Below are 6423 nucleotides of genomic sequence, written 5' to 3' on the forward strand. Positions count from 1 at the left end.
CTTTCAAGCCATTTTTGGTCCATTCCAGTTGGTAACAATATCTGGTTCCCTGTCCAAGGCTCTAAGTACACTCCGTTTTTAACTGAGTTTGGTCAAAACATGTCAAGTAACTACGACTAACTTAGTTCCATGAAACCAATGTGTTTATGATTAAGAAATATCCCCATCTTCGCCTACAAAAAATAAATAATCATATAGGAGGGAAAGCTGATTTTTAAAGCCTCACACAATCAGGGCCCCTGGCCATGGTGAGGCATGAAAACAGGTTAAAAAGAATACCACCGAGTTTCAGAAGGACGACCTGCTATGGGTTGCTCTGGTGGAAAATTCCCAGTGTATCTCTCAAGTGCACAGCTGACCTCAGGCTGCGCTTCATAGTGACACCTCAGGCATGGCTGAGGTTCAAAGGCTATGGCTCAGTCCTTTTCTCCTTGCATGAGAAACACTGGCCCGTGCTTATTAGGAGCAATTCTCCAGTAAAAGTTTGATCCTGGATTCACCGTACCCAGCTTGGCAGGGGGCTACAAAAACCTGAAGACAGATGCCCATCCACCTTGCTCTATTTTCATTTGCTGTGTCTGGGAAAGCAGCATAGCCTAAATTCGTAAGGTTCACCACAATTCCCCTTCCTCCTCAACATCACCACCTTTGTTCTGACCTGTGGCCCGTGCAGTCTCACTGTTCCTACAATACCCCCTCACTGGTCAATGCTCCTGCCTTAACTTATCAGTGGCTCTAAGAGCCTTCACAAGGTGGCAGTTTGAGAGAATTCTTAATCCCATTTTCTTCCAGCAAAGATACTGCTTTATCCTTGAATCCAAAAGGCTTTTGTAAACCCACATCAATGCGATCTTTTGAGTACTTAGGTAATGTCTTAATTGCAATGTCAAGCTCCTGGTATCACTGAAAGTTCGGAAAATGCAAGATATACAACTGAAAAATAAACAGCTATTACAAACATAAAGAGCTATTTGCTCTCCACTTTTTGGTACAATTTTCTTATGGCTCTAAGGAAAGAAAATCCATTAGTGTGTAAGCTGAAAGTGCAGTTTATATGCTGACATAGTTCACTTGCCAGAACAATCCAGAAAAATTTTATGTCAGGAAATTAAGGACAATGAAATGTAGACCAGTTTGCATGCAAAACTAACAAGGAACACTTGATTTTTAAAAAACCCAAGGCGTTCTTCCCCTCTATCTTCCTTATGCACTGTCTGTTTAACAAGGAAACTAAATTAACAAACAGAAACGGCTCACTGGAGATCAGAGGTCAGGTGCTTCCATCCTCTGGGTAAACAGGATATTTCAATATAATAGAAGGGAAGTAAATGTTTTCACTTTCTCACTATCTCAGTGCAGTTAAGTAGTAGTACAAGTAGTAAACGAGAGATTAAATTCCCTACAGTTTGAGGTTGGACCAGAAAAATTCCTTTGTGAAAAGTGGAGAGTGTCATACATAAACCATACACCAGGAGCTAAATTCAGAGTTTGCCTTGTTATTTGCTGCTTAATATTACGGTTGTGACACACTGAGAGTTTTCCCCATTGTACCTTAGAGGATATATCACCTAGTCTATTGCAATCAAATGAGCTTTCAGACCTCTGCCAAGGTCTTTGAGATTATTAGAGGAAACAAAATGGGTTATAGGCATTTAATTCAGTCTTACTCTTTTACAGCTTCCTATCTGCCATCTGTTAACTAAACCTGAAATCTTAAATGCTGCTATAGATTCAAGGTAAACTTCTACTGCACCCAGATGTCTCCTTTGAAAAGATGTTACCAATTAAGTTGCTACCAGTTCTGTTCTAACACACTGCAGACTTTTTCACCACAGTTACTGATATATCATTACTGTCCACACCAAGATGTGCATGGGTGTGTTTATTTTCATGCACAGAAACACCTACATCAATGTATGACTCTGTTGTAAAATACTGTACTGATTCATGGCCAAAAGTCAGCATTATTAAAACCTTTATTGCACTCTTAGCTCACAGGCCTGGCACCTACCTGGTTACTTCTTCAACATTAAATACAATTACAGGCTAATCTTTACCCTGGCTGGGGTTAAAATTTTCAGCTGCAACACATTTTGATCAACAGAAAAACTTCACATTTCTTCACTCTCAGTTTGAGATCCCCCACAGATCTCTGGAAGGGAGAAATCATTTTAGCTGAGATGAAAATTAAACAAGGTTGTCAACCTTTCTGCACTTCTGTAACACTTCTGTAAGTAACACAAGGAAGTACCCCTTGCAAGGATAAAAGGGAAAAGAATTATTGAATGAGAAAACACTTTTCAGCTGGATAGTGAGAATAATTTAGCAAGTGTCACTTTGGCTTTTTCAGACTTTAACAGGCAGAAAGCATCTTGCTGACTGAAGATGAATCTAATTCTTTCAGATAGCTGCAGAGTCACCAGCCTCCCCTAGCATAAGCACACACCAAAAATCTCATATAAAAGCCAACACAGCAGAGTTAATCTCCTTTCTACTGGTTCAGAACAAAACAATTGCCACTTTATGGGTTAAAATGGCTATAAATAGATGTTCTTGTGAAAACTAAGTCTGAGGCTATTCTGGGGAGAAGCTTCAACACAGAATAAACCCAGCGGTACCTGGAGTCCCACTTTCAGAACCCTATGCTCACTGCTGGAGCCACTGCCTCTCATCTTAGTGAACTCCATGCCATTTTGGATGTAAGTCTCAATAGGGCTCCAGACAGCAGGTCACATTCACTCAGAACGGCAGATTTAACCCACACCTCCACTAAAAACATGTCCTTTTTTAAATAATATCTCTACTTTTTTTTTAATATTTAATGCGTTATTGAGGTCACTAGCCAGTTAGCATTTAACACTCTCTCTAGACAACAAGCTTTTCGAGGTTTGGATTGCAACCTGACTAAAGCCAGAGGCAGCTACGTTCACGCTTATGCACAAACAACTCTGCAAAACATAGAAAACTAAATTTCCTCACCCCTGGGAACATTATGCAACCAGAGCTGCAGCAGTGAAATTAGTGATGCTCCATTCTAACACCTGCATTCCACCACTCACCTGGTCCCTTGCACTTGCTGTGCTACTCTCCTTGGCCAGCCCTGGCAGTGCCAGCTGAAGCAGCCCCTCCCTGTACTCCTGATCAGAGCAGGTGTGTTTGTTACTGTTCCGTGTTTGGCTAACAAGAAAGGGCTGTGAGCTCCAGCTAATATTAATACAGCTACTAATGCAATTCAAAGTTTATTTTTGAATCTTCAGAATTAAACAAACCAGCATCTGGGGTAATTTCTCATTGATCTCTTTTCAAAACCTCCTGACCATGAAATCCATATAAAATCATGCTTGGTTGGGCAGAATATCAATTCCTACTAATCAACGTTTTCAAACACACGGTCAAAGCAGTTTTATTGTCCTTCATTTCCTCATTACTGCATTCAAAGCAGAAGGGCACGGAAATGTTTCCAACGTCGTTGTATTGCCATCTGGTGTTCCAATCACGTAACCACAGGTATGTTTTAAACCTTAATCCAACCTCCGAAGCGTCTGGAGGTCCGTGGAATACATCTGGGAGGACTGCAAAACCTGACTATAATCTACATTCACTTTCAGGAGACTCGAATTTTCAATTTGTGGTTCATTCCTCTGGGAAAATTTTACAGGCCAATACATCAAAGGACACTGATAAATCACTGTATGCATATCCAAATCCGTATCCATGTAGTGACATTTATACATACACATAAGGTGTGTATCTTCTTAGGAGGTCACCTTTTATCTAAAATTCACCTGCAGCCTCAAGATAAAACCCAAGAATGCATCTTCCTTGCAAGCAGAAAACAAGATGTAGCACAGACTATTTTGTCTATTTTCCTTTTTTCCTTGTCTATTTTCCCCTCCCAATATTCTGATAACACTAATCCAGCTAAGAAAATGGTTAAATTGTCTTAAATACAATGAGATATTTTGGCATGTATTTCAGATATCTTCTGAATTCTCTACATACAAAGTCCATAATTGTTTAAGGTTGTTCTGTTACCTTGAAGACTTTCTGAATTTTATACAGACATCTATGATTCTCATATAAACTGTGATTTATGAAGCTGAAGCATTAAGAAAGTTGGTTTGTATTGGGAGAGCTGGGATTATCTCACCAATTTTGGAAACAGCCATGTTATATTTCTCCAGTTTAATGCTTTAGGAATGGCTCCAAAACCTAAGGTAGTTAATTAATCTTTCCATATAAAACCCCTATGGATTAGTGCAGAAACATAACATTTTACTTTAACCTCCCAGGAATTCTGAAACATTGTATTTAAATGTTTTAATTCAGCTTTGGCCTGGTCTAAAACAATACAAGTTGCTTTCACGTGTTTTTTCTAAACTTTTCTTTACATGCTTAATGCATCTGAAGTTTTTCCCCAGGTTTGCTCTAAAATAAAAACTAGATAATTCTAAAGCAATAGCTACCTCAGTAAAGGCAACAATAGCAAGTGATCTACTGTTAGTCTCTGTAGTAAATTTGAATTTCACTGCACAGACTTTTTGTCATTTTTTCAGATGGTTTCTGTAGCATCTTTCCTGCCCCCAGTTCTGAAAACATTGTATTTCATTTCTCTCTACCACTTGTTTATTTTGTTGGGATTCTTTTAAGGGCTCATGGGACATCAGGCATTGTTTTTCTTTGGTTTTTTTCCCAGAGGCAAAATCTTTCTACATATGAAAAATGGTTCTCTGGAACTTTAGACCTTATTTAAACTTTAAAGATATCAGTTTACTGAGGAATTCTGTTAAGGTTGTTATATTTATTTCTTTATTTATAAGCCTATAATTTTTTCAGAACATGCTTTATTAATCAAGCAGATTACTTTGGGATAGATCCAAAATTCTCAGCAGTTACTGCAAATATCTCCTAGACCCCAGTGACTTCTAGGTCAAATTCTTGATAATTATTTATGCCTGTGTTTGATCTCCAGAGACTGAAATTTAAAATTCTGCTATGTATTAAATAATATAGATTCAAGAGAGATCAGGCAAGCTAACTACTGCTCCATTTTTCTTCCAGCTTAACCTTAACTTTCAATCTGTCCTCTTCCCAGAGTAGATAATTGTATGTCACATTCACTGTGCCACATCTGAGATATTTTCCTTACGGCAGGCACCAGTCTCTGGGTATATATTAGCAATTCATGGAAAGATTTTACACCTAGACCTTCTACTGAGATAAGAAGACTCCTAGTGCTCTGCAATTTCAAGAATCATTCACATGATCTACAGTGAGCAGAAATCCGGCTGTTTTCCTTGCCAGGAAAAATGTGATAACAGGATAAACAGCTTTCACTCACCTCAGTGAGGCTGTTCCAAGCCCTGGGCTACTGGGAATACAACAGGGAATACAACAGGAACACAACGGCATGTCTTTCTCAGCGGTCTCTGCTGGAACTCTCTTTGTCTGTCTGAAATGTTTTGTTGGAACTTGTACAAAAATCTCACTGGGCCATGGAAAGAGCCCAGGTCTCTCTTTGTGCACTCCTAACCACAGGCATGTGAGTGGCAAGCAAAGAAGAATTCTCTTCCTACCTCTAATCCTGCTCATTTTTATCCCACCAAAATTTCAGCTTTCTCCTGAATCACACACATTAGAAGCACCGATCACCTGAGGTTTGCTATTGCCACAGACTCCGGGCTACCCTGGGGCTTGGTGTGAACAGTGTCCCTCTGGGAGCACCACATGACAGGTGAAGGGATTTTGAACCAAGCCTAAAGGTAAAACGTGCAATCTAGCAGAGAAAAAAGGCTTTAACATTGTGATAAGAATAAGCATACTTAGGAGGAAAAATACCATGTTTTCCTACGGCTTCCTGCCTGTTTAATGAAGTAATTTCTCTCTTAGGTTCTGTACAAAGTATAGCCATTTTACAAGCAGCTGGGTCACAAGGAGATGTTTCTGCCCTGTATCTCAGGTTGGAAGGCAAGAGATCAAAATACAAGACTCTGAAAGATTATTGAAAACATTTTGGAAGGCCCCTAGAGTGAACTTATTACTCCAAGTGCCAAGGAAACCTTACTGTGTCCCAACAACTAACAGTTGTGGAGCCAGTGTAATTTTTCCTGTCTGGATTTTTCATTTATTTTACAGTGAAGTCCTGAGTTTGGGGGTTTTTCCATTGTTCTTTATATTTTTGGCCAAAGTTTTACAAACCAACACTAGATGGTGCTTTTTGACGAGAAAAGGCCCCTTTATTTTTAAAACATCTTTCTGCATTTCTGGAGTGATGCAGCACCGAAACAAAATATAATGAGCATCACAATTGTGGCAGGCTTTGAAGAGCCATGCTATCAGATTCTCACCACTTGTTTCCTTTCTGAGGAGATCAAACTCATTGCAGAATCATTAAAGTTCCCAAACACTACTTTTTTCATTGTA

Source organism: Aphelocoma coerulescens, chromosome 9 (assembly GCF_041296385.1).
Source record: "Aphelocoma coerulescens isolate FSJ_1873_10779 chromosome 9, UR_Acoe_1.0, whole genome shotgun sequence".
In the NCBI taxonomy this organism is placed as follows: domain Eukaryota; kingdom Metazoa; phylum Chordata; class Aves; order Passeriformes; family Corvidae; genus Aphelocoma; species Aphelocoma coerulescens.